At 39.9% G+C, this 17,625-nt stretch overlaps 1 protein-coding gene across 7 annotated transcripts in view; it reads right to left on the reverse strand.

Annotated features, from left to right (window-relative positions):
- PTPRK (protein tyrosine phosphatase receptor type K) overlaps positions 1-17,625 on the reverse strand; it is a 484,094-nt gene that overhangs the window by 419,896 nt on the left and 46,573 nt on the right. The gene's annotated exons all lie outside the window — the stretch shown is intronic.

Consider the following 17,625-nt stretch of genomic DNA (forward strand, 5'->3'; position numbering starts at 1 on the left):
ATAATACAAATAACAGCAGTAATTAAGCAATCATTTCAGCAGGGTTTCCCAAATTATAAAGTGTGGGAACATCTAGACAAAATCCAGGGGAAATAGGAAGAACCTTTTAGGAACATGATTATAAGTAAATCCACCTCCCCGCCCACCCCAAAAAGTTTCACCCTCTTGATTATTTTGGTATTGCATTTTAGGAGTGACATGTACATTAGGTTTATACTAAATAGACCTGTAATAGCAAAAAGTTTAGGGATTCCTGATCTAGGCTATTTCTATATAATGGACTCCAGAATGTATTTTATTCTATTGGCTAAGCTTCAGGATTTCATTTTTAGTGGGGGGAGGAACAGGGGTAAAAGACAATGCAATCCTATTCAATATACAGTAATACCTCATCTTACGAACTTAATTGGTTCCAGGACGAGGTTCGTAAGGTGAAAAGTTCGTAAGATGAAACAATGTTTCCCATAGGAATCAATGGAAAAGCCAATAATGTGTGCAAGCCGATTAGGAAAATCCAAAACATTAAGGCTTAAAAAAAAAAGCTGCCGGCAGACGAAGCTGAGGCGAACGGAGTGGGGGGAGGGAAACCCATGGAGATCCAGAGGGGAGAATGGAGCAGGACAGAGTGGAGAAAAACGGAGGAAACCCATGGAGATCCAGAGGGGAGAATGGGGCAGGACAGAGTGGAGAAAAACGGGGGAAACCCATGGAGATCCAGAGGGGAGAATGGGGCAGGACAGAGTGGAGAAAAACGGAGGAAACCCATGGAGATCCAGAGGGGAGAATGGGGCAGGACAGGGTGGGAAAAAACGGGAGGAACTCAAGTCTGGAGGTGGGGCATCCCAGCGGCCGGCGGCAGGTTCGTAAGGTGAAAAAAGTTCGTAAGAAGAGGCAAAAAAATTCCAAACCCTGGGTTCGTATCTTGAAAAGTTCGTATGACGAGGGGTTCATATCATGAGGTACCACTGTACATAGATAAACCTATGGGTATTTCAATTTAGCATGTTCTGAATTTATTTATTTTCATTTTTTGATTCTCTATTTAATTTTTGAGTTGCAAAGTACATGGGCTAAAATAAAGATATTCATGGACCCCCAAAAAGGGGCACAGGGTTAAAATCAAAAATTGCAAATGAAAAATGTTTCATTGTTTTCAAAATGGGAATGATGCAATAAAATAATAATAGGGAGAATAAAACATCTCTCATCAGATGTTTTCTTAATCTCTTACATCAAGAGAAGCAGGTAGTTTGGGAATGCTAGGTCCAAGAGAGAATCATTTCACCTTGCAAATAGGACTGTCCTAATAAGAAAACAGGTGTTGAACTTACATCTCTGTATATCAACTTGATTTAATTGATTCTACTCATCTAAGAACTGATTTCCCCCCACATTAGCTATGGCTAACTAAAACATACAATTAGGTTTTTATGTATGTATGTATGTATGTATGTATGTATGTATGTATGTATGTATGTATGTACTGTATGTATTTCTTTATTTTATTTGTCAAATACATATTGATAGTATACAAAGATATAACAATGTTTATATACATGATTCTGGTAAGAGAGAAACATTAGGACAGGGGACGGAAGCAAGCTGGTGCACTTGTGCACGCCCCTTACTGACCTCTTAGGAATCAGGTGAGGTCAATAGTGGATAGTCTAAGGGTAAAGTTTTGGGGGTTAGGTGATAGCACTATAGAGTCAGGTAGTGAGTTTCATGCATTAACTACTTGGTTTCTAACGTCTTATTTCCTGCAGTCGAGTTTGGAATGGTTTACTTTAAGTTTGTATCTGTTGTGTGCTCGTGTGTTGTCTTGGTTGAAGCTGAAGTAGTCATTGACAGGAAGGACGTTGTAGCAGATGATTTTATGGGCTATACTTAAGTCGTGTTTAAGGCGACATAGTTCTAAGCTTTCTAAACCTAGGATTGTAAGTATAGTTGCGTAGGGTATTCTGTTGCAAGTGGAGGAGTGGAGGGCTCTTCTGGACATTTTCTAAAGTGTTTGTGTCCAAAATGCGGTGTGGGTTCCAGACAAATGAGCTGTATTCAAGGATTGGTCTGGCAAAAGTTTAGTATACTCTGGTTAGTAGTGTGAGATTACCGAAGTAGAAACTACATAGGATTAGGTTAACAACTCTTTAAGCCTTTTTGGCAATGTTGTTGCAGTGGGCTTTGGCACTTAGGTCATTTGATATGAATATTCCAAGGTCTTTTATGGAGTGAGGGTTGTCTGTAAGGTCTTGTTTATTCAGCTTGTATTTGGTGTTCTGATTCTTTTTGCCAATGTTTAGGACAGAGCATTGTTTGTTTGAGATTTATTAAATCTTAACTATTATTTGTTTGTAATGAAGAACAAATGCTAATTCCAATAATGGAGAAAAAAGAGATCCTTGTATCAGAACAGGGGAAAAAGGGTATATTGAAGAGAGCTGTGATACTTAAGGCTGTTCCAGATCACCTAACTTTGGGTAAGAATTGAGAATTATGCCTGCAGTGGACAAACAAAAAGAAAAAGGGAGGAGGAGACTATAATGGGACTTCCATTCAGCTAGGTACTTTCCAGATGGCTATTACACAAGAAAGGGGGAAATTGTGCTTTTAATCCTCTTACATCCTCCATTTATTCTCTTATTCAATTATGGCCCAAATGAGTCTTGGATATTTTTGGATCTCTGTGTCAAAAATACAACTGAAAGTAGTGATAGAGTTGGAAAGAGACTCTTATTCTGTCTGTACTTAGCATACTTTTGTAAGCAGGTTCAGGATCAATTTGTTCACCACCCACAGTTATTTCCTCTTACCCTGGCAGAAAAATAGTTCTTCACTGCTGCAAGCTAATTACACCATCTGTTTAGCCACCATACAGCAAGACTAAAACATTAACTCCTTAACATTCCCAAATGAACCTGGCTTGGGTTGCCCTTACATTGCTTCAGGCTGTTCGTGATAGCATCAAGACAGAAAGCAAGGTAACTCAAAACTTCCCAGCTATTTGTATTCTTTTCAGCCTCCGATTCAGCTAGTGTCAATTCTCCAGAGGGATTTCAACAATCTGACAGTTTCCCTCCACCTCACCTCAATGCCGTAGTTGTCAGTTGTCAGGATTGGCAATAAAAAACATCAATCTCCTTCTCTTACACACAAATGCATATGCACACTTACCCTGCAAAAGCAGGGGGGGGACTTTTGAAAGGCGGTATGGTTTGACAAAGGAAACAGGCTGTTTCAACCAAGGCATGCAAAATAGAGAAATTATTTAAATTCCATGTGAAATCTTAAAGACCGATGCCTCATAGGTTTCTTTTGAGAAACATACTGATAAAATGGTTCTTCACTTAATTGCCTCGTTCTCAAGCACCCTTACGTATAATTATACTTTTACAGACCTCTTTAAAATGTTTTTAGACTTTTAAAATATTACCCTTATTAGGTCTTCTGGATCAGTCGACTCTTACTGAGATAACTTTCTTCTCAAGCTGCTTGACCTCTCAATCCCACTTCACTGCACCCTTCAGATGTCCTCTTACAGTTCTCTCTCCCTCGCTCGCTTTTTCCCCCCTTCTCTTCTACAAATCAGAATACAGTGTTCTCTCGATTTTCGCGGGTTCGAACTTCGCGAAAACTCTATACCACGGTTTTTCAAAAATATTAATTAAAAAATACTTCACGGTTTCCCCCCCCTATACCATGGTTTTTCCCGCCCGATGACGTCATGTGTCATCGCCAAACTTTCGTCTGCCTTTAATAAATATTTTTTAATAAACTTTAATAAATAAACATGGTGAGTAATAATCTAAATGATTGCTAAGGGAATGGGAAATTGTAATTTAGGGGTTTAAAGTGTTAAGAGAAGGCTTGTGATACTGTTCATAGCCAAAAATAGTGTATTTACTTCCGCATCTCTACTTCACGGAAATTTGACTTTCACGGGCAGTCTCGGAACACATCCCCCACGAAAATTGAGGGAACACTGTATGATTATTGACTATTAGTACTGAAAAGGATTTCATAGACACATGCATAGTGAGAAATCTCAGATCAGCAACAGAAGATGAAACTTCTTCTGTTTCTAACCATAACTGTATTTTAAAGGGCTGGCAGAGCTCTTAAGAGACTCCATACCTTAAATCAAGTTTTGACTGAGGCGCATTTTCAAAGTGAAGTGACAAATCAAAGCAGAATTTCTCTTCAACTGGGCTGAATCAACTTCTCCCACTTCAATTGGACATCAACATTTTTTTGGTACATGCAATGAGGCCCCTGAACATTTGATTGAAGTGGCCACTGCTAAATTTAATCAGTTCACTTCAGAGATTTAACTGAAGGGTGACTCTTGAATTTTGGCTCTTAGGGAACATTGGATTACTGTGAGTCAATTTATGAAAATAAAACAGTCACTTTGCATGGGCCTAATATTTAGCATCCATTAATTTAACTGTTTTCCTATTTCTTCATTTCCCCCCCAAAAGACTAGTTAGTAACCATGTGGTGTATGTCTTAAGCTGATATTCAGTTACAACAGGAGTAGCCAGGGATGAAGTTAAAGACTGGGGGGCGGGGCAGCAGCTGTCTGAAACTGCTGATAGCCCCAAGCCTCCATTCTGCCCCAGTATTAACGCTATCCCTGAGAAGTGTTACTGTGCAAAAAGGGCAGGATGGGAGACTGGCAGTTACGAGAAGGTCAAGAGAAGATCGTCCCTTGCCTTATTAAGATCTGGGTGGGTTTCAGAGAATTCAAGCCAAGAATGATTTAGTTCACATAAGGACCAGTGGCATTAATAACAACAATGGAGAGTGCTGGGATTACTTTAGCTAAGAGGTGTGGTCACGGGATGTTTGACCTAAAGACTACATTGGCTTGGAAATAGAAATTCAAATCCCAATTATCTTTGTAACTCAAGGAATGCTTGTGTATCACAAATAATGCTTGCCAACATGGCCAGTGTTCAAGAACATTTTACTCCTAAACTTATAGAAAATCACCTTTTGGGATGGGTATTTCAGTGTGTGGCATCAATCAATTGCAGTAATCATTTGACAGTTGTTTTTTAGGGTTGTAATTGCACCACTAAAAAGATTTAATCTAATTTGGCCTTTCCACCTACTTAAAGTATGATTTGATCCTGAAGGGAAGAAAAACAATATTACAACCCTAACAGAAATGCCCCTTGTTGGTGGGAAACATAGATGGATGTTGGCTATTGAAATATTTCTAGAAACCAAAACAAGGCAATATTTAAAAAGAACACATTCTTACAGGAAATTTAACTGTAAGAAACTATCCCATTTATTTATTTATTTATTTATTTATTTATTATTATTTTATTTATTCATACATACATACTTCTATGCTGTCCTTCTCAACCCACCCAGGGCAGTGTACAACATAATAAATACAGTCCAAAGTGTATAGAAATCTCATATTAAAATTAAAAACTAAAAAATTCTAAAACCCCATTGATCCTAAACACAATCATCTATATTCATCCAACTGGGAGTAGCCACTCATAACATCGGCCAGAGTTAACTCTCAACACTCACGGACTACAAATGCCTGCCGGCAAAGATGAGTCTTAAAGGTTTTGCAAAAGGTCAGGAGGGAAGGGGCGGTATGTATCTCTGGAGGGAGTTTATTCCAAAGGACCAGGATTGCCACAGAGAAGGGTCTTACCCTAGGCCCCATCGGATGACATTACCTGGCCGACGAAACCTGGAGAAGGCCAACTCTGTGGGGCCTAACTGGCCACTGGGATACATGAGGCAGAAGATGGTCCCATAGGTAATCTGGTCCTAAGCCATATAGGAATTTATAGGTCATAACCAACATTTTGAATTGTGTCCAGAGACCAATCGGTAATCAATGCAGCTCACGGAGTGATGCTGAAATGTGGGCAGATCTTGGAAGATCCACCATAGCTTGCACGGCTGCATTTTGCACTACTTGCAATCTCTAAACACTCTTCAAAGACAGCCCCATGTAGAGAGCATTGCAGTAGTTGAACCTCAAGGTGATAAGGGCCTGTCCAAATAGGGCTGCAACTGGACTTATAGAATTTATACATGGTATGCTTGTATGTATGAGTGGTTCTTTAAATTGGGGTTTTTAAGATTATTTTTAATATTAGATTTGTTTACATTGTCTTTTTATACTGTTGTTAGCCGCCCCGAGTCTTCGGAGAGGGACGGCATACAAATCTAATAAACAAACAAACAAACAAACAAATAAACTGATGCACAAAGCGCACCTGTGTGAACGCCCCACTCACCACCGCTGAGAGATGGTCTTCTAAGCTGAGCTGTGGATTGAGGACACCCAAATTGCAGACCCTCTCTGAGGGTGGCAACCCCCCCCCCCCGGGTAATGGACAGACAGGTGTAATTGTCTTTGGGAGGCAAACCCACAGCCACTCTGTCTTGTCGGGGTTGAGTCTGAACCTATTAATGCCCATCCAGATCCTCAAAGTCTCCAGACACCGGCACATTACTTCCACTGCTTCACTGCTTTCCTCTCTTAAAAGTTTGAAAAAGTCACACATAATTGGAGGATGAGATAAATTTCATCCCTATGTTAAGAGTTTTGGATTGCAGCTGCACTGAAAATAACAAACATGCAAGTGGTTGAGAAGCGAAGAGAATTTTTAGTGAAATTTGATTGTGTTATTCTTAGTAATCACAAAAAATATAGCAACTAACAGGAGCTGCACGTATTTGGCTTAAAAAAAAGGTCTATAGACATACAGTACAGTATTTCTAAATATATTTTGTAGAAAAAATATTTTTGTAATTATCTATAAAGAAATTTGTAGCTTTCTAAGAACTGTGTAGCCAGGCAAGAAAAATAACTTATTTTCATAGTGCCAGAAATAGAGCCTGTTTTCATTACAAAGCTTGTATTTCTTCCCAGTTACAATTTCTGTCTTTGCTCCAATATTTTCATCCATTAATGAAACCAATTTTTAAAAAGCCAAGGGAAAGAATTCACTGAAATAGGCACTCTAACATAAATGGGTTGAATATTACAACTATTGGAAAATTGCTAAATGAATTAATTCACGATACACATGCTATCCAGAAAAGGCTTAGCTATTCACAGTGCTGTACACAAGCTCCTGGTGATATAATGCCTATATTCACAAAATAAACTCAAGATATGGGATGGCATCCCTCAGGATTACGCAATGACTAATACTGGTATGAATGCTACAGGGGGATAGAATGAGTTTAGTAAACAAAAAGCACAGAAGTAAAGCAAAAACTTATTTGGCCTGAAGATTAGCCTAGTCTTCCATTTGCTATATCAGTAGATGGAAAAATACCAAGCCGGGCAAAAACATTTCTTTTTCTAGATAAGATCAAAAGTTGAATTACAGTAACAGTTTCCTTGATGTGGAAAAAACTTGTGCAAGTCAACCATTGGTGAGAATCCAGCAAAACAAGGTGGACCAAACTGCTTCATCATATGGTCTCTTAGTTTAGCAAGCCAGAAGACTTTGGCTTCACATGCACTGTATGAAATATAGCTATGTTTCCAGGTTACCTAAAAGAAAAGCTGTCAAAATTCAAACTGATTCCCCTTATAAGCGAAGGACAGGAAGTGCTGGGCAAACAGGTTTTGCTTCCCGCCCATTTAAACAGGCTGGCCATAATTGTTTTTGTTTCTTAAAATAATAGCTACAAAAAATAGAAATGCTCACATAAGAAGACTGTATAAGTAGTCCTTGATTTACAACAGTTCATTAGTGACCATTCCAAGTTACAACAGCACAGAAAAAAGTGACATTATCACATTTTCATAGTTACAACCAGTGTTCCCTCTAATTTTTTTTTGGGGGGGGGGCGGAAAAGTATAGTGTCTCAGCAGCAGTCCCTTCGGGACTGGGCGGCACATACATACATACATACATACATACATACATACATACATACATACATACATACATACACAAACAAACAAACAAACAAACAAACAAAAAACCCACCCTGTTTTGCCTCAGAGAATTTCAAAATAAAATACTGTACTGTGTGTCTATAACAGTGAGCTCATAATAGGGCAACTCTATCAATATCAAAATGCCACTTAAATAGTTGAGCTAGTTTCTAACTAGATTTTGATTTTCTTTCTCTCTTCCTTACTCCCATTCTTTTTCTTTCTCTTTTCCTTCCTCTCTTTTTTCTATCTGTTTCTCTCTCTTCCTCTCTCTCTCTCTCCTTCCCTCTCACTCTTTCCCTCTCGGCTTCTGGGCAGGTTTGGAAAACTCTGAGTTGATGATGATTTTTAAGTGAGCGATTGCTCACTGCTCAGCTTAGAGGGAACTATGGTTACAACCTTTGTAGCATCCCCATAATCATGTGATCAAAATTCAGATGCTTGGCAACTGGTTCATACTTAGAACTGTTGTTATGTCCCCAGGTCATATGATCACCTTTTGCAACCTTTGGACAAGCAAAGTCAATGGGGAAGACAGATTCACTTTAACAATTGGTTTATTAACGAAGCAATTGTAGCAATTCACTTAACGACTGTGGTAAGAAAGGCCATAAATCAGCGCAAAACTCACTTAATAAATATTTCACTTGACCACAGAAATTTCAGGCTAAATTCTATTGAACTACCTGTATTGTATCCAACCATCATATTAAGCCATATCATGGTTGGGTGGCTTCTAGTTTAGCATCCTGTATTGTGACAAGCTTCTGTGACTTATAGGACACATAGCGACAGCAAACTGTAGCTAAATGTATCAAGGGGGTTCAAGGCATAGTTCCCTCTAAGCTGAGCAGTGAGCAATCGCTCACTTAAAAATCATCATCAACTCAGAGTTTTCCAAACCTGCCCAGAAGCCGAGAGGGAAAGAGTGAGAGGGAAGGAGAGAGAGAGGAAGAGAGAGAAACAGATAGAAAAAAGAGAGGAAGGAAAAGAGAAAGAAAAAGAATGGGAGTAAGGAAGAGAGAAAGAAAATCAAAATCTAGTTTGAAACTAGCTCAACTATTTAAGTGGCATTTGATATTGATAGAGTTGCCCTATTATGAGCTCACTGTTATAGACACACAGTACAGTATTTTATTTTGAAATTCTCTGAGGCAAAACAGGGTGGGTTTTTTATTTGTTTGTTTGTTTGTTTATTTATATATTATTTCTGTGCCGCCCAGTCCCAAAGGGACTGCCGCTCAGACGCTATACTTTTCCGCCCACCCCCCCAAAAATTAGAGGGAACACTGGTTCAAGGGGTCTTTAATGGAAACTCTAAGATAAAGTAATAATAAGACACAAAAACATGCATTTCAACTTGTCAGCAATGAGCAACGTTCTTAAATGGCAGGTGTCTTGTAAGTATCGGTAGTAGAACAGGATTTCTAGACAGATCACTAGCCAAGCCAAACCACTAAACGACTCACCTGAATATGTGCCAAGATCTACGGTAACATTATTTGTATAGGTATGAAAAGAATGCTGAATGCTTATTTGTTATTATGTAATCAACTTGGCAAATAATAACTTCAAAAGATAATTGCAAGGCTTCATCATTATACTGTCAGGTTAAAACTTCGAATAGAGTAGGGAAAAAACTCTACCCCAAAATCAGTGTATCAATCAGTGGTTCCCATGGATTAACCCCCCACCTCCCCCAAATGTTACAATTACTACCTTTAGGGTTTTATTACAAAAAATTTCCTGAGTAGAAAAAAGTAGTTTCTATGCTGTTTGTTACAGAACTGACTCTAATTATACCTCATTTTTAGTTGCAATACTACCCTGAATAATAGCTGAAAATAAGAAGCACAACCATACTTCATGGCGGCAAGTAGAAAATGGATTTGGGAAAAATCTGTGTCCCAGAATGGCTCATACCCAGAGTCTTCCAAATGTATTCTCTAGTCCATATTCAAATGGTATCCAAAAGTTCCAAACTTGACAGCTAACATAGAATAGAATTTTTATTGGCCAAGTGTGATTGGACACACAAGGAATTTGTCTTGGTGCATATGCTCTCAGCGTACATAAAATAAAATATACATTTGTCAAGAATCATGTGGTACAACACTTAATGATTGTCATAGGGGTCAAATAAGCAATGAAGAAGCAATATTAATAAAAATCTTAGGATATAAGCAACAAGTTACAGTCATACAGTCAACATGGGAGGAAATGGGTGAAAGGAATGATGAGAAAAACTAGTAGAATAGAAGTGCAGATTTAGTAGAAAGTCTGACAGTGTTGAGGGAATTATTTGTTTAGTAGAGTGATGGCGTTCGGAAAAAAACTGTTCTTGTGTCTAGTTGTCTTGGTGTGCAGTGCTCTGTAGCGACGTTTTGAGGGTAGGAGTTGAAACAGTTTGTGTCCAGGATGTGAGAGGTCAGTAAATATTTTCCCCGCCCTCTTTTTGACTCGTGCAGTATACAGGTCCTCAATGGAAGGCAGGTTGGCAGCAATTGTTTTTTCTGCAGTTCTGATTATCCTCTGAAGTCTGTGTCGGTCCTGTTGGGTTGCAGCACCAAACCACACAGTTATAGAGGTGCAGATGACAGACTCAATGATTCCTCTGTAGAGCTGTATCAGCAGCTCCTTGGGCAGTTTGAGCTTCCGGAGCTGGCGCAGAAAGAACATTCTTTGTTGTGCTTTTTTGATGATGTTTTTGATGTTAGGTGACCATTTTAGGTCTTGAGATATGATAGAACCTAGAAATTTGAAGGTCTCTACTGTTGATACTGTGTTGTCTAGTAATTGATGATATTATGGACCTCAATGGGCAGGAAATGTTAGAATGGATGTTCTTCAAATCATTGTCTCTTTTTTTCACCTATACAGAAACAGAATCCTTTCTTAACTCCAAGTAAAAATCTTGAGCCAAAGAGGCCTGAGTCAACCCTGAAGCCATTTTGGATGGATGGATGGAGATAGAGATACATACATACATACATACATACATACATACATACATACATACATACATACATACATACATTAATTCAGGGCTGCCATAACTACGCTGTTTGGAGCTGTGGAAACAGGAGTGGGGAATATAGATAGTGTTGTGATTCCGTCCGAGGCCCCTCAGGGAACGGCTGATCTTCTGTCGGTTTCCTGCTCAGAGGGGGAGGATGAGGAACAGGAGGTGCAGGCAGACGAGGAGGAGGAATCCCAGGCTGAGGAAGAGGGGGAACAGCCAGAGGCCCCCGAGAGGGAGCTCTCCCCAGCAAGCAGCCTGGATTCCTTAGAGGAAAATGCACAAGCAATAATCGATCTGCGACAGAGAAGAGCAACACAAAGAAGGGACCAATTGGCTAGGTACTTTCAGCACTAAAGAGGCAACAGCTGGGTTTGGGTGTGGTGCTCTCTGGAAAGGCTAAAAGGCAGACCCACCCTTCCTGGCTTGTGGAGTATTATCTTTGGGAGTCCTGGGACCTGGCTGTGATCTTTGGCGTCTTGGAATTCTGATTTGTGACTTTGAATACTGAAACCTTGGGGGGGAAAGGTGGGGGTCTTATGCTCTACAGTGGTGGGTGTGCCAGCAAGAAGTTTGCTGTATTGTCTGGACATCAGGACTCTGCTGTAAAGTCTCCTAGCCTGCCTGTTGGGAAGAACAGGTTTTTCTCTGTGTTTATTTTTCAAGCTATAAAGTACTTCTGCTTTTACCAGCGTGTCTGGCTGTTTTTTCCAGTTGGTGTTGAGGTCTGGGGGAACCCAGACAGAACAGATAGCTGGGCACTTGAAGCCAAAATAAAATTCTCCTGGGAATCAACTCTGGAATTGGGGCTGTGACCAGATTGGCCCATGTGATGGACATGTGGATTGGGGAAAATAACTGACTTTTGATTTAGATAGGGAAAACCATGTGACCTTCAGAGTCCGGTTTTCACCATGTGTGTCAATATGACAAGCCTAATAAATCTGTTTTGAGGAACACCTAGGCCTCAGGGGTTTGATTGTGTTGGGTCTCTTACTTGGAATCCTGACAGCCTGTTGTTGACTCTCTGTAGCAGTAATGGTTTTCACTTACCTCTGTTTTGGAATTGTGACTGTGCTCGCATGTAGCGCTTCTGCACATGCGCAGATTGTCCATGATAATGTCTGGGTGCGTGGGTGGAGACTCCCGCTGTCACCAATTTGCCAAACTGGAGCAAACTAGTAGCAACCCAACATTACTCTGTAGTCCTAAAAAAATAGGGAATGAGCAGGAGGTGCGACTGCAACAATTTAATGCAGACCTCATTAATGCCATGACCATCAGTACCTACAGGCTGCACGCTCACATTCACCTCTTCTGATATTATCTCAGTTACAATGTTTTTAGTAAGATCTATTTGTAGAATCATAGAGTCATCAAGGATGCGTGATGCATAGGAGCACATGTGCCTGAATGTGCTGTGCAAGGAAAAAAAACCTGGCAAAAGTTTCCCTCACACAGAAACAACCAATGAAAAGTTGCAGCATTCTCCTAAACATTCTATCATCATGGATAATAAGAAAAAAAATGAAACAAATAAGGAACTAAATTCTAATTCAGAAACGATATTGTTTTGTGTTGTTGATTTGACTGAGGTTTCAATTCAATATCTATCCAATATTTTTAGCTGTTTACCATTTTCAGGAACCTGCCCCAAAATGAGTAGAGACTGATTTGTAACACAAAGCTGACATGGAACCTCTTATGCTTTCAATGGAATTCAAAGCCAGTTCACCTACAGCCACCTTCAATTTTGCTTTCATTTGTGCCTCCTAACAGAGGGATAAGTGGATGTTACAGTAGAAAAGCTGCACAAATTCTTAGCATAGGTTCTGTAAATGATTTCAGTTTTACCAAGAGAGGAGAAAAGAACATAGGTTACACAGGCCACAAATTGAAAAGATTAAATCCATTTTGTTAGTTCTCTCTCCTGGGCTGGATTTCTCTTCTAAAAATTTTCTCCACACCGATATTCTTTGATAGCTTGAATCTATTGAACAATTTTTTTAAAAAAAATGTGGGAAAGAGAATGGCTCAAAAACAATAAGTGGCCTTTACCCACTACTTTAAACATCAGAGTCTAGTATAGCAAATAGAGGAGAAAACTCAGAAGCAAACAGTTGTTCAAAGCCATCAAGGAAGGGGAGGAGAGTGTGCAATTTATCATAGTCAGTTGGCAGAATAGGAGCCAGACAATATTTGTACCCCAACATTAAAGATGCTGTGGTGGATAGCCATTTTTTTTATTGTACAGCTATTTGGCAGAAATGAACTACAGTATTTCCAAATTTCTTTGCATACTTATCTCTAATTTGTGTGGAAATTCCTTTGCAAAAAATATGTGCTGGGGGGTTCCTTCTGTCTTTCTTTCCACTTTATCAGGAGGAAATTTGGAGAAATGTATTTAGCATTTGAGAATATCAAAGTGGCACAAACAGTCAATGAATAGACAGTGGGTCCAACCAAGGAATGAATGGTATGGGTGGCTGTATACATGTGAAATATACAAAGATATATAATTTCTGCTGGTTATATAAGTGTTAACGTTCTTAACGTTAACATTCTAATGTTATTAGAACTCTCTATTTTGCTGTTACACTTGATATGTGATTGAATTACTAATTCACTTTATTTATTTATTGGAGTTCTCCAAGACACGGTCAACAAAAGTCTGACCACTTTTGAACATTTATCAATACAATGTAAAGTATCCACTGTACGAGCAATAAAGAACAGTAACATAACAGACAAAACCTAATATACAGTGGTAGGTTATAGTTTACAGTATTTACTATCCCCTTCATATTTCAAGATAAAATGGGACTTAATTGAAAGCACTGTGATTATACAATGTGCTTTTCATTTTTTAAATTATTTTTTTTATTTTTTTTATTCTTTTATATTATTATTGTTGTTGTTGTTGTTGTTATTGTTATTGTTATTGTTAATAATAATAATAATAATAATAATAATAATAATAATAATATTAATAATAATAATATTAATATTTGTATGCCGCCCCTCTCATCTTAGTTTCATCTTGGACGTGATGGTGAACCTATGGCACTGTGCGGACATGTGAGCTGTCACTTAGTTCAGCTTCACCATGCCTGTGTGCGTGCCTCCCACCAACCAGTTGATTTTAGAAATGTTAGGGGGATGGGGCACATGCGAGAGATGCATGCATGTGGGGGCTGCGTGCAGGGGGTGGGGTCAGGTGCACATGCATGCAGGGTAGGGGAAGTGTAAGGGGTGTAGTGCTGCCTACGGCCTATTTTTTCATCCCAGGAGGCTGCAGGGAGATTTGCTACAGCCAAAACAGGGTGTGGGGGAGTGCAGCATGCCCACTCACAGCCCATTTTGGTCCCAGGAGGCTTCAGGGGGGCCTGCTACACTCAAAAGTGGGCGAGAGGGGAGAATGGAGAGTCACATACAGTGGTACCTCTACTTACTAATATAATTTGTTCTGTGACCAGGTTCTTAAATAGAAAGGTTTGTAAGAAGAAGCAATTTTTCCTATAGGAATCAATGCAAAAGCAAACAACTGTGTGATTGGGGAAACCACAGGGAGGGTGGAGGCCCTGTTTCCTCCCAGGAGATTCCTAGAGAGGCCCCACAGAGTCTTCTCCCCACCTTTTCCGTCCCTGTTTCCTCCCAGGAGATTCCTAGAGAGGCCCCACAGAGTCTTCTCCCCAACTTTTCCGGCCCTGTTTCCTCCCAGGAGATTCCTAGAGAGGCCCCACAGAGTCTTCTCCCCACCTTTTCCGGCCCTGTTTCCTCCCAGAAGATTCCTAGAGAGGCCCCACAGAGGCTTCTCCCCACCTTTTCCGACCTTGTTTCCTCCCAATAGATTCCTAGAGAGGCCCCACAGAGGCTTCTCCTCACCTTTTTCGGCCCTGTTTCCTCCCAGGAGATTCCTAGAGAGGCCCCACAGAGTCTTCTCCCCACCTTTTCCGGCCCTGTTTCCTCCCAGAAGATTCCTAGAGAGGCCCCACAGAGGCTTCTCCCCACCTTTTCCGACCTTGTTTCCTCCCAATAGATTCCTAGAGAGACCCTACAGAGGCTTCTCCTCACCTTTTTCGGCCCTGTTTCCTCCCAGGAGATTCCTAGAGAGGCCCCACAGAGGCTTCTCCCCGCCTTTTCTGGCCTTGTTTCCTTCCAGGATATTCCTAGAGAGGCCTCACAGAGGCGTCTCCCTGCCTTTGCCGGTTACAGTTTTGGAGGTTCAGGTTTATAAGTGGAAAATCGTTCTTGAGAAGAGGCAAAAAAATCTTGAACACCTGGTTCTTATCTAGAAAAGTTCATAAGTAGAGGCTTTGTAGGTAGAGGAACCACTGTATGCGAATACATGCATGGAGGCAGGGAAGCATGGGTAGTAGTGTGCGCATGCGTTGCGGCAGATTGCATTGTATGTGTCAACACATGCACACGTGACGAGATGTGCATGTGTCAACACATGCACATGACGAGAAAAAGGTTAGCCATCACTGTGATATACTGTTAGCCTAGTCTTAAACAAAATTTTAAACATTGGGGGGAAAAAAATAAAAAATAAAACTGCTACATTTAGGAATGTTAATTTAGTTGAATATACATTAGACTATATTTCAACCTTATAATTAAGTCCTACTTGATAGCACTGAAATAAAATTCTAATTTTAGTTAGAATCATACAACATAATACAGAAAACCATTCATGCATTAACCATTAGTCTTTCTGGGGAAATATATTTGTTTTAAATAATAATGGTTACCAAAAGCATATTTCATGCCCAAAAAATAAGAAAAATAAAAATAAAAAGTTCATTTTCTTTGGAAAGTTATCCAGAATTTAATATACTAGAGTAAGTATCATGCACTTATATACCTGTATATTATCGCACAAGCCATGGCACACTAAGAAAACAAGCACAAGCATAAATCTAATTACCTAAATGTATTATTTTTAATCTATTTGTAGAAATTTTGGAAACTACTCATTTTAGCCAGATCTCTCAGAACTACACATTTATAAAGACTTCGAGAAGCCTTCATCTTCTGATTTCAGATTGTACATTCTCGTCTTGCCACAAATTTTTTTTTTACAATAATAAAAAAAAGAATCAGAATTGTCCTTAAAATAAATAGTGACAATTTTAATCTCAAGGAAACAGACTGCAAGTAATACTGGGGATCTTATCCCACTGGTAAATCTTGCCATTCCTGTCCCCTGAATGGTCATCTTGAACATGTTCAACTACTGTCCTATACTCCAACTAGTTTCTGGGAAGGTTTTGAATGTGAGTATTAGTTGTAAGACACTTTTTTTCAGTTCTGTTGTAACTTCATGGGGTGTATGGGATGCTCAGGGAGGGTAGCACCTCTGGTGTAGGAGCATATTGTGTCCTTTTACAGCAGCTCATTTAGGGCAGCTTTTAGGACAGTTCATTCACCTTTGGTCACCGCCTGTCACTCAGCTCTCACCTGTGGCTTTTAGTAGTTGTAGCCAGTGTTCCCTCTAATTTTTTTTTTGGGGGGGGGGGGCGGAAAAGTATAGTGTCTGAGCGGCAGTCCCTTCGGGACTGGGCGGCACAAAAATAATAAACAAACAAACAAACAAACAAATAAAAAACCCACCCTGTTTTGCCTCAGAGAATTTCAAAATAAAATACTGTACTGTGTGTCTATAACAATGAGCTCATAATAGGGCAACTCTATCAATATCAAAATGCCACTTAAATAGTTGAGCTAGTTTCAAACTAGATTTTGATTTTCTTTCTCTCTTCCTTACTCCCATTCTTTTTCTTTCTCTTTTCCTTCCTCTCTTTTTTTCTATCTGTTTCTCTCTCTTCCTCTCTCTCTCCTTCCCTTTCACTCTTTGCCTCTCGGCTTCTGGGCAGGTTTGGAAAACTCTGAGTTGATGATGATTTTTAAGTGAGCGATTGCTCACTGCTCAGCTTAGAGGGAACTATGGTTGTAGCATGCGCAGCAGCCACACCCCAGGCAACAACTTCGACAGGCTGGCCAAACCAGGCTGAGAATAGCCAATGGATCATTGACTTTCAACAAGATAGGGACTTGTCTATCCCAAGCATGTGAAGACAGATTCCAGTGGACTGAATGGATGAAACCTACTAAATTAGGTCAACAGTCATGAAGGCAGTCTCTGCAAGCAATGTGGTATGCTAAGAGCACAGCAAGACATGAAAGACGTCCTGATCAACCACTAGGATAAGGAAAACTCTGACTGCAAGCCTCCACTGCCTTGTGACTATGCCCATCATTGGAAAAGGCTTCAGGAGTAAACCTTGGAGGCAAAATCCAGAGCCAGAGTCCCGGAAGCAGTTTGTGACTGTGTACAGCCAGGTTCTGATAACTCCTACGAAGTATCTGGAACTAACTGTATTGGCCTTTGCCATTCCATTGGATTATTTCAGAGACGTGGAGAGGGGGGATCTGCTGCTTTGGTAACAGTTTATCTTCCATACTAACCTACCCAGGTTTCATCCTCTGGGGAATCCAAAGTATGATACCATGGTCTTTCAAGACTGAAGGATGCCAATGCAGATGTAACTTCATTCACCAATGATAATAAGTTAAGGTCTATGTGCACCATAAAAGTTGGATAAGGAGAACTAATTGAAAATCATAATTTGTAACTAAGAGGAAGTGTTCAGAGAGGAATCTGTAT

The sequence above is a fragment of the Erythrolamprus reginae genome, chromosome 1 (assembly GCF_031021105.1).
Source record: "Erythrolamprus reginae isolate rEryReg1 chromosome 1, rEryReg1.hap1, whole genome shotgun sequence".
NCBI lineage: Eukaryota > Metazoa > Chordata > Lepidosauria > Squamata > Dipsadidae > Erythrolamprus > Erythrolamprus reginae.